Below are 17,023 nucleotides of genomic sequence, written 5' to 3'. Positions count from 1 at the left end.
GAGAAACTCCAGGAGAGAATCAGCCAGATGGTGGCAAGAGGAGAAAAAGACAACAAGGGAGTGAAAAAATATATACTGTAGGTATATATATATATATGTATTTTGGCGGTACGTGGGTTTCTCACTGTTGTGGCCTCTCCCATTGCGGAGCACAGGCTCCAGACGCGCAGGCTCAGCGGCCGTGGCTCACGGGCCCAGCCGCTCTGCGGCATGTGGGATCCTCCCGGACCAGGACACAAACCCGCGTCCCCTGCCTTGTCAGGCGGACTCTCAACCACTGCGCCACCAGGGAAGCCCGGTATATTTTTTTAATGAACTATTTGCGAGTAAGTTGCAGACATCCTGGCCCTTCTTCACCCCTAAATATCTAGCATGTTTTTCCTAAGAACAGGAGATTCTCTTATATAACCACATATACCTACCAAATTCAGGAAATTTAACATTGATACAGTATATTATCTAATACACTACCTATTTTTAAATTTTGCTAATTGGCCCAATAACGTCCTTTAAGGACCCAATCCAGGACCATGCGTTGCATTTACTTAGCATGTCTGTAGTCAGCCTTGGAATCAGCCCTTCCTCCTTCAATCTCAAGACCTCACCAAGCCCAGAAATAAACCCACACACCTACAGTCAATTAATCTTTTTTTTATATATAGTTTACTTACAGTACTATATTAGTCTCAGGTGTACAACATAGTGATCTTATATATATATATATTTTTTACATCTTTACAGGAGTATAATTGCTTCACAATGGTGTGTTAGCCTCTGCTCTATAACAAAGTGAATCAGTCATACACATACATATGCTCCCACATCTCTTCCCTCTTGCGTCTCCCTCCCTCCCCCCCACCCTCCCCCAGTCAATTAATCTTTGACAAAGGAGGCAAGAATATAAAATGGGAAAAAGTCTCTTCAGCAAGTGGTGCTGTGAAAGTTGGACAGCCCGCATGTAAATCAATAAAGTTAGAACACACCCTCACACCATGCACACACAAAAAAACTCAAAATGGCTTAAGATTTAAACGTTAGACATGACACTATAAACCTCCTAGAAGAGAACATAGACAAAACATTCTCTGACATAAATCATACCAGTGTTTTCTTAGGTCAGTCTCCCAAAGCAGTAGAAATAAAAATAAATGGGACCTAATTAAACTTAAGAGCTTTTGCATAGCAAAGGAAACCATTAAAAAAACAAAAAGAGGGATTTCCCTGGTGGTGCAGTGGTTAAGAATCCACCTGCCAATGCAGGGGACATGGGTTTGAGCCCTGGTCCGGGAAGATCCCACATGCCGTGGAAAAACTAAGCCCGTGCGCCACAACTACTGAGCCTGCACTCTAGAGCCGGTGAGCCACAGCTACTGCAGCCCGCACGCCTAGAGCCCGTGCTCTGAAACAAGAGAAGCCACTGCGGTGAGAGGCCCGTGCGCTGCAACAAGAGTATCCCTGCTCGCTGCAACTAGAGAAAGCCTGTGTGCAGCAACGAAGACCCAATGCAGCCAAAAATTAATTAATTTTTAAAAACACAACAAACAAAAAACCCCCCGAAAAGATAGGGACTTCTGTGGTGGTCCAGTGGTTAAGACTCCGTGCTTCCACTGCAGGGGACGCGGGTTCAATCCCTGGTCAGAGAACCAAGATCCTGCATGCTGCTGGGTGGGGATGGGGGGACCAAAAAGACAACCTATGGACTGGGAGAAGGTATTTGCAAATGATGTGACTGACAAGAGCTTAATCTCCAAAATATACAAACAGCTCATACAACTCAACAACAAAAAAAACCCTATCCAAAAATGGGCAGAAGACCTAAACAGACATTCACCAAAGAAGACATACAGATGGCCAATAGGCACGTGAAAAGATGCTCAACATCACTAATTATTAGAGAAATGCAAATCAAAACTACAGTGAGGTGCCACCTCACACCGATCAGTATGGCCATCACTAAAATGTCTAGGGGCTTCCCTGGTGGCGCAGTGGTTAAGAATCTGCCAATGCAGGGGACACGAGTTCGAGCCCTGGTCTGGGAAGATCCCACATGCCTCAGAGCAACTAAGCCCGTGCGCCTAGAGCCCGTGCTCTGCAACACGAGAAGCCACTGCAACGAGAAGCCTGCGCACCGCAACGAAGCGTAGCCCCCACTCACTGCAACTAGAGAAAGCCTGCGTGCAGCAACAAAGACCCACCTAAGCCAAAGATTAAAAAAAAAAAAGTCTACAAGTAACATATGCTGGAGAGGGTGTGGAGAAAAGGGAACCCTCCTACACTGCTTGTGGCAGTGTCAGTTGGTGCAGCCACTATGGAAAAGAGTATGGAGGTTACTCAGAAAACTAAAAATAGAATTACCATATGATCCAGCAGTCCCACTCCTGGGCATATACCCGGAAAAAACTATAATTCAAAGATACATGCACCCCTATGTTCATAGCAGCACTATTTACAATAGGCAAAACATGGAAACATCCTAAATGTCCATTGACAGATGAATGGATAAAGAAGATGTGGTACATATATACAATGGAATACTACTCAGCCATAAAAAAGAATGAAATAGTGCCATTTGCAGCAACATGGATGCAACTAGAGATGATCATACTTAGTGAAGGAAGTCAGAAAGGGAAAGACAAATACCACATGATATCACTTATATGTGGATCTAAAATATGACACAAATGAACTTATGTATGAAACAGAAATAGACACACAGACATAGAGATCAGACTTGGGGTTGCCAAGGGGAAGGGAGGGAGGAAGAGGGATGGACTAGGAGTTTGGGGTTGGTAGATGCAAACTATTACATTTAGAATGGATAAGAACAAGGTCCTACTGTATAGCACAGGGAACCATATCCAATCTCCTGGGATAAACCACAATGGAAAATATAAAAATTAAAAATATTTTTTAAATGCATGTGTATGTGTGTATAACTGAGTCACTTTGCTGCACAGCAGAGATGGGCATAACATGGTAAATCAACTACACTTCAATTAAAAAAAAAAAGACCTCAGCCTACTTCAGTCTGTTATGTCATTGATATTTCAGGCCATTTATTTTGTAGAATGTCCTTCAGTTTGGGTTTGTCTGAATGTGTTTTCGTGACTGAATTCAGGTTATGTATTCTTGGCAGGAATTCTATGTAAGTGATGTTCTCACCTCCTCAGTGTTTCACATCAGGGGCATTTGATGGCACTTTGTCCCATTATTGGTGATGTTTTTGATCATCTGGTTGAGGTGATGTCAGCCAGATCTCTCCACTTCAAACATACCAGTTCCCTCTTGTAATTAATAAATAATCTGTGGGAGATACTTTGAGACTGTGTGGGTATCCTGTTCCCCCACAAACATTAACTCAGTGCTTGCAGCTTCCATTGATGATTCCTATCTGAGTCATATTACTTTGGTGGCTGCAAAATGGTGATTTTCTAACTAACATTCCATTTAAATACTTGGCAATATATTGTAAACAAGATCTTTCCTCCCACTCATTTATGTATATCAGTATAGACTTATGGGATCCTTTTAGATTCAGTGTCTTATAATCCATTACTACTACTATTCATTTTGTTCAAAATTTTCCAGATTTGGCTAGTAGGAAACCCCCTCATGCTGTCTCCTGTGTTTTTTCAACATGCATGTCCCCATAATTTTATTTTATTTTACTTTTTACATCTTTATTGGAGTATAATTGCTTTACAATGGTGTGTTAGTTTCTGCTTTATAACAAAGTGAATCAGTTATACATATACATACGTTCCCATATCTCTTCCCTCTTGCGTCTCCCTCCCTCCCATAATTTTTTTGAGCACTTTTCTACCTCTTGACACAAGAGGTTCCAGGCTCTCCTTGTATCTTCCTTGCCCTAGTCTTGGAATCAGCCATTTCTCTGAGGAGTCCTGGTTCTTTGTAGCAGAGAATAGTATTTAGAAACCGAAATCTGGGCACTGATGTGCTCACTGTTCCTAGGGTATCATTACTTCTAGGCCCCTTTACCTATCTATCTACCATCATTCTATCTCTTTATCATCTATCTATAGATATAAATAAAACCCAACACCACAGTGTTCTTGCTTGCTCTCCCCCATTCCATATTTGCATCTTTATTCTCTTACAGTGAGATCCCTGGTTTCTAACATCAAGGTATTCACTCATTTTCTCAATTCTATAATAGACACAAAATAGTTTCAAAATTGCTACATCCATACACTACCAACAACAAATTTACTAAGTTGAAGATGTCCTTGCAAATCTGTCTTTAGCACAGATCCCACCGAAGGTATCTCATCAAAGAACTGTTCTGGATGTTGCCTCTTAAGGCCCAGGGTAAAGCCACACTCCTGAGGGTAAGGGGTAGGCATGCCCAGGGTCAGTCACTAGGAAGAAGGGGCACATTGGTGGGATCCAGGGATGTGAAAGGCAGGCTTTAAGCACATGGGGGATGGAAACCCTATTTCTCTTTAGCCCTGCTCACTAGGCCTGACCTTCAAGGCATGCCATTGCCTGGGTACCTGTGAGTTGGGGAAAGATGGTGCTCCCATATGGATACAGGAGGGGCTGGGAGGGGTGGAGCCGGAGGGCTCAGGCCATTTTATGACTAGATCATCCAGTTGCATGCTCGCTCAGGCTGGATTTCCCTTTCTTTGTCCCAAGCCACAGAAAGCCTTAGGTTAGCCTCTTTGGTTCCATGATCGTTGAGTACACACACAGGCTGGAGTGCTACAGGGCCCTCTGCAGTGGTGGCAGTGGGTATTTGTGAGAGACACCCCAGGGAAAGGTGATCCCCAGGAACCATAGAGTTGCCAAGGCTAGAGATTTCCCCTCCACTGCTACTGACCCAGGAGCTGAGCTGGATTCTAAGAGTGGTGGGGGTTTCCTGATGTCCTTTCATTGTGTAATTGAGGAGACTGAGAAAGGACTTGGTCCCAAGGTCAACAGTGACTTAGTGGCGTAATTTGGTTTCCTCCAATGTCTGACAACTAAGTAGACCTCAGAACGCAGTAGCACAGGCCCATTACGGCCATGCACGAACAGCAAATCCATTAATGATGATAGTGTCTGTTGTTCTACAATGAAAGGCAGTCATTTATGATGAACTCTTATATTCTCTTTGTAGAGAGGACTGATTCTGTCATACCCCATTGTTCAATGTAATGAAAACTCTGTTCATGGGAAGCTAACAATGATTGCCTGGCTTATATACCTCCAGTGACAGAGTCCCCTCCTTCCCACTCTCGGTGAGATGGTTGCAGTTTTTCTTTTATTGAACCAGAACCTTCTCCTCTTATACGTCCACCATTGATCCTCGTCTTTCCTCCGGGGATCCTCAGAATGGTATCAAATTCTCTCCTTAAGTCTGCACACTCTTCCTCATGAGGGGAAGATCTGTAGTGAAGGTACATATCACCTCCCCCCACTAGTCGACCTGGTCCTCCTGAACTGCTCGAGTTTACTATTGATCTGAAAACCTAGAATTGAGCTCAACACTTCAGGTGGTACTAAGCACCCTTGCTTCAGATCTCCTTGCCTTTCTAAATAACTGCCTTTCATTGGTGATTCATATGTTCCTTACGGTTGATTAAGACCCCATAGGTAGTTTTCGTGGAACTGCTGCTAGCTCTGTCTTCTCGCTTCTGCAGCTGACATTCCAGCCTGGTTACCTTTTACCTCATTCGTAGCCCTCTCCTCCTCATAACCTCCATCCTGGTCTGCTCTGACCTCTTCGAATCCTGAAATCCCAATTCTTATATCTGGTCTTTCAGTACCCCATTTATCTCGTTAAGCTTGAGCACAGCCTCGCCTGCAGAGGTGGAAGGGCAGCAAAAAAACAAGGGCCTGCCCAGAGTTCAGAGAAGTCATGATCCCAAGGGTGAGCAAAGATGCTTCTACTCCATCTCCCAGTACATAGGCACTGATCCGGAAACAAGCCATAAAAACCTCCCAGTCATCAACGTCACTTTCACACAGCCCCAGGGCTGTGAACACTGGACACAGAGTGGCAGTGATTCAGGTGGTTTTATGAGTGATGAAGTTTATGTACTCATGAGGCTGGGGGATGGGGAGTCTGAATAAAGTCAAATGAGCCCTGCATTGAATCTCAAAGCAAACTGTAAGAGCCATGCCTTTTCTTGTATGATCCATTGTGCCTGGGACTGGAGTTCAGAGTGCTCTGAGCAGTCACACCCATGGGGAGAGATGCCTGACCAGGCAATGGGAGAGGGCAGGAAACCTGAGCCCTTACTTGGCATCGTTGTCGTGCACCAGAGGACCACTAGAGGGCACCAAAGAACCGTGTGGAGAGTCCACCCGGCAGCTGTGGATCACCCTCTGCTGGGGACACAGAGCTGCTTCTGTGGCTCTGTGGGGCTGCAAGTGTCGAAGCCGTCAGCAGCATCCTGTGCTACTCTAGAAGGCACTCACTGGCCTTAAATGAGGCCAGACTTTAGGCACTTTGGAGGACCACCACTCCACCCCCCACCCAGGGCAGCAGGTGAAGCAGAGTAGGGGGGAGGTGTGGGGAGCTGTGGGGAAGGAGGGGCCAGAGGGCCCAGGCTGTACCTGGCCATGGCACTCCCCCTGTTCCTAGTGTGGGCTGGCCACACAGCCCGGCGCCAGTGAGCACAAGGCACTGACCCCTGCAGATGCCATGCTGGGATCTGACAGGGCCTGAGCCAGGATTTTAGGCCCAGTTCTCTGTGCAGTTGTGGACTACAGCATTTCCACTGGCCTAAGAATGTTTCCCTTGCCCTGGATAACTGGCTTACAAGAACTTTCAGCTTGCTTTTTTCTCTTCTTTATTTTCCTTCCTTATTTGTTGCTCACTTGGGCAATTACCTAAGTAATCATTCATCCATTCATTCCATAACTATCAAGCACTACCATCTGCCAGGTACTGTTCTGGGCATGGGGAAGGCAGCAATAACCAGGGCTGACAAGAGCCCTGTCCTCATGGGTCTTCCATCCTAGTAAGATCAGGACGGCTCCATGAGAGATGACCTCAGAGGGGGAATGGGCTGGCCTCAGCAAGTAACAGCCACCCTAAGAACACCAAGAGCTGCTTTGTCATGAGTGACAATAATGTGCTAGTTGCAAAGCTGTGAGCTCTACACACGTTATCTTGTTGAAGCCTCATAAGAATCTAACAAGGTTGGACTTCCCTGGCGGCACAGTGGTTAAGAATCCGCCTGCCAGTGCAGATGACACGGGTTCAAGCCCTGGTCCAGGAAGATCCCACATGCCGCGGAGCAAGTAAGCCCATGCGCCACAACTACTGAGCCTGCACTCTACAGCCTGAGAGCCACAACTACTGAGCCCACGTGTTGCAACTACTGAAGCCTGCGTACCTAGAGCCCATGCTTCACAACTAGAGAAGCCACCACAATGGGAAGCCCGCGCACTGCAACGAAGAGTAGCCCCCGCTTGCCGCAACTAGAGAAAGCCTGCATGCAGCAACGAAGACCCAATGCAGCCAAAAATGAGAAAAAAAAAAAGAATCTATCAAGGTGTTAACCTCATTTTACAGATGAGGAAACTAAGGCACAGAGAAGTTAAGTAACTTGCCCTAAATCTCCAGCTAGTGTCAGAGCTGAGATTTGTTTGATTCCCAAACCAATGTTCATTCCTTCCTCACCACATGCATCCCCCAACTGCCCTGCTTCATATTCCAAGGAGACAGTGGGTATAATACCTGCTCTGTAAATTGTGAGGTGCTGCTCATGGGAGGAATGACTTAATTGCTAAACAGTCAATAGAGGCCTCCCTGAAGCCCCCGGAGCTCTGCAAAGGCTATGCTTTGGTGCTGCATGAAATCAAGCTGTCTGCAATGGCCGGAGGCTGCAAGTACTCACACCTGACTCCTGGTCTAGCTGCTGCTCAGCGGGAGGCAGGCAGACGCTGCCCGGGAAAGCCTCCCCCATCTGTGCAGCGAAAGGGGAGCAGCTGGCCTGAGAGTCCCTCCGCATGATGCAACTATTCACAGTGTAGGTCAGTTGCCCCTACAAACATCCGGCTTTGTCAGGCTGCGCAAATGGACCAGCAAGGGTCTGGGCATGGCTTGAAACATTGAGGCCTGAAAGGTCAAAGGGCTGGGTCCTGTTATAGACTTACTGGGTGACCTTGGGCAAGTCCTCGCCCTTTTGTTGACTTCAGTTTCCCATCTGCAAATGAGCCTATGAGTTAATTTACAGTATAGTTAATGTAAGCCTGAATAACTGAGGGATGACTATATTTGTCTTACATTTCACGACTGTATTTGTCCTGCATTCAGTCATTCAGAATTGACTTGATCAGTATTTCTCATGTGCCTGCTGTGTGCCGTGCACTGTGCTTGATGCTGGGGTCCGGGTGTATGAGACCCGTAGGATGCTTGTCATCCTGGAGCGTGCATTCCAGTGGAGGGCACAGGAGGTTGACAAACCATATGGCACAGCTATGAGTAGAGGGGGTGATAAGTGTTCGTAAAGAGAACAACAAGGCATTCTGAGGGCTACTAGCCAGAGGACCTACTTCAGACCAGGTAGTCTGGGAAGGCTCTTCTGAAGTGGCGACATTAATCTGGGACCTGAATGGTGGGAAGACGAGCCATGTGAAAACCTCGGGGGAGAGCATTCCTAGGAGAGGGAACAGCAACCAGGCAGGACCTGAAATGGCAAAGACTTTGGCATATTTTAGGAACCAAAAGGAGGCCAGTGTGGCTGGAGTGCAATAAGTGAGGGGGCCAGCGCTGCTCCTCACTCCATAATCTGCACACAAACCACCTGGGGGACTTGTTAAAATGCAGACTCCTTGAAAAGGGAACCCTCCTACATTGTTGGTGGGAATGTAAGTTGGTGCAGCCACTGTGGAAAACAGTATGGAGGTTCCTCAGAAAACTAAAAATAGAATTACTATATGATCCAGCAGTCCCACTCCTGGGCATATATATATACCTGGATAAAACTATAATTCAAAAAGAAACATGCATCCCTATGTTCATAGCAGCACTATTCAAGTAGCCAAAACATGGAAACAACCTAAATGTCCACCAACAGATGAATGGGTAAAGAAGGTGTGGTACATATATACAATGGAATACTACTCAGCTATAAAAAAGAATGAAATAATGCCATTTGCAGCAACATGGATGCAACTAGAGATCATCATACCAAATGAAGTCAGTCAGAAAGAGAAAGACAGATACCATATGATATTGCTTAGATGTAGAATCTAAAATATGGCAGAAATGAACCTATCTATAAAACAAAAACAGACTCAGACATAGAGAACAGACTGGTGGTTGCCTAGGGGGTGGGGGAGGGATGGAGTGGGAGGTTGGGGTCAGCAGATGTGAGCTTTTATGTATAGGATGGGTAAACTACAAGGTCCTACTGTATAGCACAGAGAACTATATTCAATATCCTATGATAAACCATAATGGAAAAGTATATTAAGAAAAAGAATGTATAGATACGTATAACTGACTCACTTTGCTGTAGAGCAGTAATTAACACAATATTGTAAATCAACTATACTTCAATAAATAAAAAAGAATGTATACTCCTTTTGTCATTTGCACGCCTCTGACACAGAGTGACAGCTAAGCACAAGGACAGACTTGACACAGCGTGTCTGTGTGTTCAGACCCTGAGTGGGGAGGGTGAGGAGTCCGGTGGTGGGCATGAAGGGTGCCACGAGCTTCCCCTGTGATCACAGGGCTCTTGGCTCTGGTCCCTCGGACCTCTTAGGCTGCCACTGCTGTGGGTAGCTCAGGTTCCCAAGCACCACCTGGCTAGTGCTTCTTTGAAGGAGGGGGTGTCTTCCACCTTCTGACCAGCTCCCAGAAGCTGGCTTTCTCCCTCTTTTTTTTTAAATTTCAAAGCTGATTTTTGAAATATCTGGTAGAATTGGTAGATTTTTCTACTGGGGGTGAGTATATGTGTGTATATAAATGTGAGTCTGAGTGTGTGTGGTACGGAGAGGAGGGAGCATGTCTGACCTCTCTGGGCTGCATTTCAGAGTCTTGAGATGCTTCTCTTTTCCTGGGAAGGCATGTGAGTCAACACTGCCTCTTTTTGGGGGGAAGATGGGGGGTGGTCCCATCAAGGAAACCTGGCAGGGAGAGAAGGGCCCCTGGGTTCAGATCCCAAGTCCATCACTTGCCGGCTGTGTGACTTTGAACACATCTCTAAGCCTTTCCGAGCCAAGATTTCCTCACCTGCAACCTCCCAGGTTTGGCAAGATGATCAGAAGAGGTGACTAGTGAGTTCAGCAGGCTCCTGAGACTCGAAGGCCCACTCCTTATATGTGAACCATCATCGTTATCTCCCCGCGCAGGGAGTCACAGAGCCCTGGAGCTGGGAGGACCTTCCGGATCCCTCCGGGCTGGCTGCTTATCTCCACAGCAGCAGCTCCACATCTCCAGGCAGCCAAGCTCTAAGCTGTCACTTCAGGGTAAGATTTTCTTGTTAGACTGTTTGATTACGAGTTTGGGTGAATTTTTTTCAGAATCCCAAATCGGGAAGGGACCTGTGAGATCACCCACAAGGGTTTCTCTACGGGGGAACTTCCGGCAGCTATTTTCTTTGGAGGGCGTGTGATTCTCTGTTGTGAGGGACTGTCCTGTTCAGTGCAGGGCACTCAGAACCCCTGGCGCCTGGGCACTAAATGCCAGGAATGCCCTCTAGTCACCGTGTCAGCCAAAGTCCCTCTCCCCTGGCTCCCCGCTTCTAAACACTAAGGGGATTATGCTCTAGTCCAGTTCCTCTTTTTACAGACAGAGAAACTGAGGCCCAGAAAAGGACTCATAGCAAGTGGGTGACTGATTAGAGACACAGATGCAGGTGTCCTGACCTCGGTCCCATGCCCTGTGCGCTGGACCATGCTACGGGTTGTCACAGGGGGAGCCAGCCAACCTTTATCGGGACTTACCCTTCCCAGGTGCCAGACGTGGCCAAGTCAGCCCCCTGGAGCTGGCCTGAGGGCCAACCTCTGGCTTTTGGACTTATTCAATCTGCTGGTACTATGCACCCTTGCTCAGGTGTACTGGGGCAGCTTCTAGAACAGCAGGCATGGGGCCCAGAGCCGCTCACCCTGTCCACACTGGCCACATCCCTCACGGAGTCCCACTTGGCAGAGGGGAGATGAGGCAGGGGAGGTGGCTGGGACCTGGCTGAGGAGGACAAGGAGCCCGGGCTCAGCATTAGGATGCCAGTGGGCCAGCACCCCTGCCTGGTCCTGTTCAGAGAGACATCCTGAGTTTGACCTTGGAATCTGGCAGGAAATTCTGTGGCTGTGTAAGGGTCATAGCTGGGGTGAGGACTGTCTTGGGGAAGTTAAGGGCTGACAAGTGCAATAATAGGCCCTAACATTCTAGCCCTTTGCAGCTCATAAATGCATTCATACTAGGATCTCTCTTTGATTTTGACCTTAGAAGCCAGGAATTTTATACCCATGTTACAGGTGAGGAAACTGAGGCTCAGAGAGGACAAGAGATTTGCTTAAGGCGACACAGCAAGTCAGAGGCAAAGCTAAGCCAGACCTCTTTCCTGCAAAGCAGGTGGGGGCATCTCCGCTTCTGTGGCTTGGCTCTGTTCCCCTCCCCATGGAGGTGGGCCTTCAGGGGTGCCCCTGCTCTCCGTGGGCCTATGTCTGAGGCTTCTGGGGGCAAGACTGGAGCAGGAAGAGCTCCTGGGTATCTGCCGCTGAACCCGAAGCCAGAAGGTGCTTGCTCATGGGGGGGCTTCCACAAGGCACACTGTGAATGGGTGACGGCACTGCTGCCTCCCAGGCGTCAGCTGTGTGGTCTACACCGCCTGCCTGGCACGAGGCGGGGGCATCATGCACTGCTCAGCGAGCCTGACCCGCGCTGAGCAATGAGAGACGACCAGGGCCCGAACAGGCACTTCCCCAATGAAACGATGGCCCGGCGACTGGGGACAGGGAGGCAGCTCCGCACTCCTCAACAGACAGTCACCAGGGAACGGCTGGGCACCAGGGTGGGGAGTCTTCCCTCGGCTCTAGAGCAGAGAGAAACTCGTGCCCCTCGGGTAGTGTGCAGGGCCAAAGGTGTGTTACTTCACCTATACGGTGTTTTAACGTTTTTAGACTTCACAGGTAGTAGTTAAACCTCAGGTGATTCCACATGAACACCCAGATTCCTGGCTTCTTTTGGAAATGAGACACTCGGCAGCACAGGGCCTGTCTGTGTGCGTCACTGCTCGTGAGCCGGGCGTGTCTGCCACCCTCCCTCATCTGGGCCGCCTGGCCAGCACAGCTCCAGTCCTTGTTCCAGAGTCAAGCGAATGCTTGGAAGGCGTTTTAATTCTAAGGATGTTTCTGAAGTCAGTGTGACAACTGTTCTTCAGTTGGTAAAAGAATTGGAGAGAGAGAGGTGATAGAAAGCAGTTGATGTGGGTGAGGACAGCTGTACTTCAGTTGGAGAAATCACTGCTGTCTTAGCAGCTGATGAGAATTTCCCTCGGGGGAGCCACGAGTTTTGTGGAAAGCGCCAGCTCTGGGAAGGTGAGTGCCATGGGCACCAAGTGTTCAGAGGAGGCCAAATCCACCCCGGGAGCCGAGACAGATTTGGTTGCTTCTGAGAGGGGAGTAAGGAGGAGGGAAGCTGGCTGGGCCGCATGTTCCTTCCCCGCAGACTTCTGCACCTTCAGGAAGTTCTACTAAAATTCAGGACATGTTTGATGGGTGAGAGAGAAACGCTGGTGAACCTGGCAAAGGGCCTGAGACTTGCCCTGAGGTGCTGTGGGTAGAAGAGAGACTGCATCTGTGAACCAGGAGCTGGACTGTGCCTAAATCTCTAGCAGGCTCGCGATGTCCTCAGACCTTCCCACCTTGGGGGTTGAGGCAGTTCTTCCCGAATCTCAAGGCCCACAAGGGCCCAGCCAACACTGGAATATGTAGAAATGTGGGTTAACTATTCCTGTGATCACCTGATTTTTGTAGAAGCAGCGTTACTGAGTAGAAAGGTCTGTGGGCCAACCATGGGCAGGCAAGCCCCTTCCCTCTGAGTGCCAACATCTGGCGACTCTGCGGTGGCAACCCCAGACGGGAAGCACACACCCTGGCTCAGCTGCCTGGGGTCTGGCTAGCACCTGCGCTCGGCAGGACCAGGAGGCCTGGAGCCCTCATGCTCCGCCTGGCGGGGCCGACCACGTTTCCCAGGGTGCGCGTGAGAGCCACTTGTGCCTGCATGGCCTCTACCCTGAGAGCAGAACCGCGCTTTCTTCTTGTGGTCCTGGGACCTGCCTGACCCCCCATAGCTGGGTGTCTGGGCCTCAGCCAGGGGTGGGGGACGGGGGGCAGGGGTGAGTAGAACAATGAAAGGAGAGCAGACAGACGAGAACAGAAGAGAAGGGAAACCTGTGTTCCTCAGATGCCAACACGGTACAGTAAGACTGAGATGCCATAAACTAAGCCCTGAGAACAAACAAAAACAAGAGAGCTTAATGAGGCAACAGTCACTCGGTTTGTCCCTCGCACTAACTGATAAATGATGAGGGCAGAAGCCCCCCAGCACTTCCTGATCGCTCCTCTGCTGCGAGTTACCCCACCTCCCCCCACCCCCTGCCCTGCCCCAGCCTGGTCCAAAGCTCCGTACCGCTTTCTGCTTCTCAAGCCATTTGGCCCCTTTCTCTGGCCCTTCAGTGGAGTTCCCTGAAGAGGGTGCCTGTACCCCGTCTACGTTCTCTACCTCCCACCACTCACCTCCAAACCACTGCAGTGCTCCCCGTGGGCTCTGAGACCTCCTAGAGCCACGGGCACAGGGCCCTGTTTAGTCCTCTGCTCCCCGAGGCCACCTGTCTCTCACCTCCAGGCCCTGTCCTCTCCCGGTTCTTTGGGTCTTTGCCCTCCTCCGCTGTGCTCTCTCAGCTCCCTGCACTCACGCCCTCTGCCTGCTGATCGGTGCCCCGGCCCCTCCTACTTAACCTTTCCCAGTCTGAACGCATCACTTTCTCACTTAGACCTTCCGTTCCCCCCCCTGGTTTGCTAGCTCAGAGAGCTGCCCCACATCCACCCAGGTCAGACTGGATTCTGGGCCGCCTCCCAGGACCTCCTTACCTGTCCTTTATCTGGAAGATCCTCCTCCAGAGTGATCTTCCACACAAAGCTAATCCCACGTTCAGAGAGCTTCAACGGCTCCTCAAATCGCAGGAAAGTCACCTGGACCCACGAACCCGGCATCGTGACCCTCTGCGATCAGCCCTGGCATATCTGTCCAGCCCTGACTCCTGTCACCTCATCCACAGCCCAGTCCCATAATCTCCCTCCTGGTCCTTTTCTGAGCCATTTCCTTGTCCTGGGATGCCCTCCCTTCACCCCATTCCTCCATCTTTGAAATCTTCCTAGGTCCTCTCACCCCAAGTCTGCCCATCCAAGGCCCCCTGTGCTTCCTGCCTCTCTCTTTGGGGAGGGGTGTGGCCTCCAAGTAGAGATAACTGTGTTGGACTTCCTCTCCTCTACCTGCCGCGCCATCCCCTCCACCACTTGTACTTCCTCTGTCCCCCGACATGTGCCGACTGCTCACTGCGTGCCAGATTCTGGGCTAAGCGTGTCATAAACACTGTCCCGCTTCCTCTAAACTGTCGCCACAGGAGTGAGCCCTAGTACAACCCCCATTTTAGGGGATGCTGGATAAGGCTTGGAGAGACCGAATCACAGGCTCAAGGTTACACAGGCATTCAGTGACTTGAACCCAGGTCTGCCTAACTTCCCAAACCTTTGCTTTAGACACAAATCCAGAGCTACCCAAAAGGGTGCCTGGTCACTGGTGTGCCACTAATGGATTACAAAGCCCCAGGACGGTGCTCTCCTCTGTCTCGGGGCACAGGGGTGGGGCCAGTCACCTCCAGCCACAAGCAGCCTCTGTGGTCACCCTGGTCCTATGAGAATATTGCTTCCTATGTGCACCACGATGTGGAAAAGGATGGGAAGCCCGACCTTAAGCTAGACTTGGTCCTGGCCCTGAGCTGGCCCAAGGCAGCTCGCTTACCCCATACTTTCAGCCTGGCCTGGGAATGCCTGCTGAAGCCCGCCCCCCAACATCCTGCAGCAACCCCCAAGCCAAAGGGCCTCCTTGTGTGGGTAATTCTCCCTGGCCTGGGATGAGATCTGTGGCCTCCAGAAGTGAATGGAGCTCCCAGGGCCCTGCTCAAGCTGCCCAGCTCAGTCCTTGGCCAGGCTGGCCTCTCTCCTGCCCAGCCTTTGGACCTAAGGCAGCTGAGCTGGCCCTGCTCAGCCCTGGCCTGGCCATGCCCATACCTGTCTCTTATCACCCTTTCACAGGGGTCTGCTGCTAACTCAGGGCACAACCTGGCTGGTGGTTCACGGAGACTCCCTGCTGTCAAGTCCAAGGCCAGCTTGGTGTGAACGGGAGGTAACAGAACTAGGGTGCAAAGATGCTCTAAATCGGGAAGCTGGAGCATTGGGAACCTGGAGAGCGCTACTATACTCCACTGCTGCTGTGCACGACTCTCGAGTTTATGCTTTCCAGTGTCACCAGATCTGCCTAACGCTAGAAGTTTAGCCTCACTGCCATTTTGCATAGAACCCTGAGCCCAGGAATAGACCGTAACTCACCCAGGGCCACACAGCACTTGAGCCCAGGGATCCTGACTCCCAGCCCAGGGTCCTCCGTTGTTTGTGCTCCTCCCTGGAACTCTGGATAATTCTGGGAGTCCCAGCTCACCAAAGAAAGGAAGGTGGCTGCCTGGATGAGCCTCCAGCATTCCCTCTCCTGTTCCCTCCTGCATCTCAGATTTTACGTTTGCCGGCAGCTAAAGGCAGCAAGCGGGGCGACCCCACAGTGCCCTGGTGTAATGGACAGCCACCTTCCTTGCCTCTGGGTGAGGGTCTGGCCCAGGTCTGTCACACGTTCACTCTGAGCCCCAGGTTCTCTTCTGAGAAGTGCTAGAGTCGCCTGCTTTGTGGGTTGTTCTGAGCATCGAGCCAGAGCACGGTAAGCCACGGGACCACAAAGCCGAGACACGCGCCCCTGGTAACGCATGCGGGAACAATGCATCCATTTCATTTGCCTGTTGCCATTCAAGGAGGCAAGTGTATTGGGAACCCCAAAAGCACAGTGTTGCGAAGACTGTTCCAAAATAGGGTGTTGTAATTGGTGCTGCTGCCACTGCTGCCCGTGCGTTGGAATCCCCGGGCCGCAACGGGCTGGGAGAGCGTGCATGACCCTTCTTTACTCTACAGGGGCTCCTTTTCTGGGTCAGTTTCCTCTTCCCTGCCAGTGCTTTCTCCTCTGCACCAGTGATGGGGTTTCCAAGGTGAACATGATGCTCCAATTCATCATAACTATAAAGCTGTTCTCAACTCATCTCACACACACCCATTAGCAACAAACAGAAGTCTTTTTAGGCCACATTATTCTAGTTTGTAGAATCATACAATCTTTGGGCTTGAGGAGACTCAAGCATCTTCTTTCACTTCCCTTCCTTAGTGTGCAGTCCCTGCCAAAAGCTTGTCTAGCCTTTCTTTGCACACCTCTGGTGATGAGACACTCACTACCCTCTACGGAAGCCCAGTGAAGTTTTGCTTAGGTCAGACTGAAAGGTGCATGATCTTCCCCTTCCTATGCTGAAATCTGTGTCGCCAGAACTGCTCCCACTGGTCTTGGCTCTGCCTTCTGGGGCCCTGCAGGTTGTGACTCCTCTCTTGGATCCAGGACAGACCCTCTGAAGTACAGTGACAGTGACTGTGTCCCTCTGAGCCTTCTCTTTGCCGGGTTGACATAAACCCTTCCTGTATGGCACAGTTTTTTATTCTTTGCCCATCCTGGACACCCTTCGTCTTGTCACTATCTCCATAAGGGCTATGGCCCAGATGAGAACACAGGTCTCCAAGAGGATCTGAGAGGGTGAGACTGTTTCCCCTCCCCACACCTAGGGCCCTACTCGCCTAGGGCTGTCCTCTGAGCCAGCATTGGTTATGTTGCAGCCAAACTACACCATGAAGCTTGGCAGTCCGTATTGTCAATGTCCACATTTAGGGAACAACAGGTGGGGGGGAGGGAACA

General features: G+C 49.9%; 1 protein-coding gene across 2 annotated transcripts in view; it reads right to left on the bottom strand.

Moving 5' to 3' along the window:
* GABBR2 (gamma-aminobutyric acid type B receptor subunit 2) overlaps window positions 1-17,023 on the bottom strand; it is a 359,081-nt gene that overhangs the window by 15,044 nt on the left and 327,014 nt on the right. The gene's annotated exons all lie outside the window — the stretch shown is intronic.

Source organism: Globicephala melas, chromosome 6 (assembly GCF_963455315.2).
Source record: "Globicephala melas chromosome 6, mGloMel1.2, whole genome shotgun sequence".
Classification (NCBI taxonomy): domain Eukaryota; kingdom Metazoa; phylum Chordata; class Mammalia; order Artiodactyla; family Delphinidae; genus Globicephala; species Globicephala melas.
The sequence above is the reverse complement of the archived record's forward strand: the minus strand, read 5'-3'. Positions and strand labels throughout refer to the sequence as shown.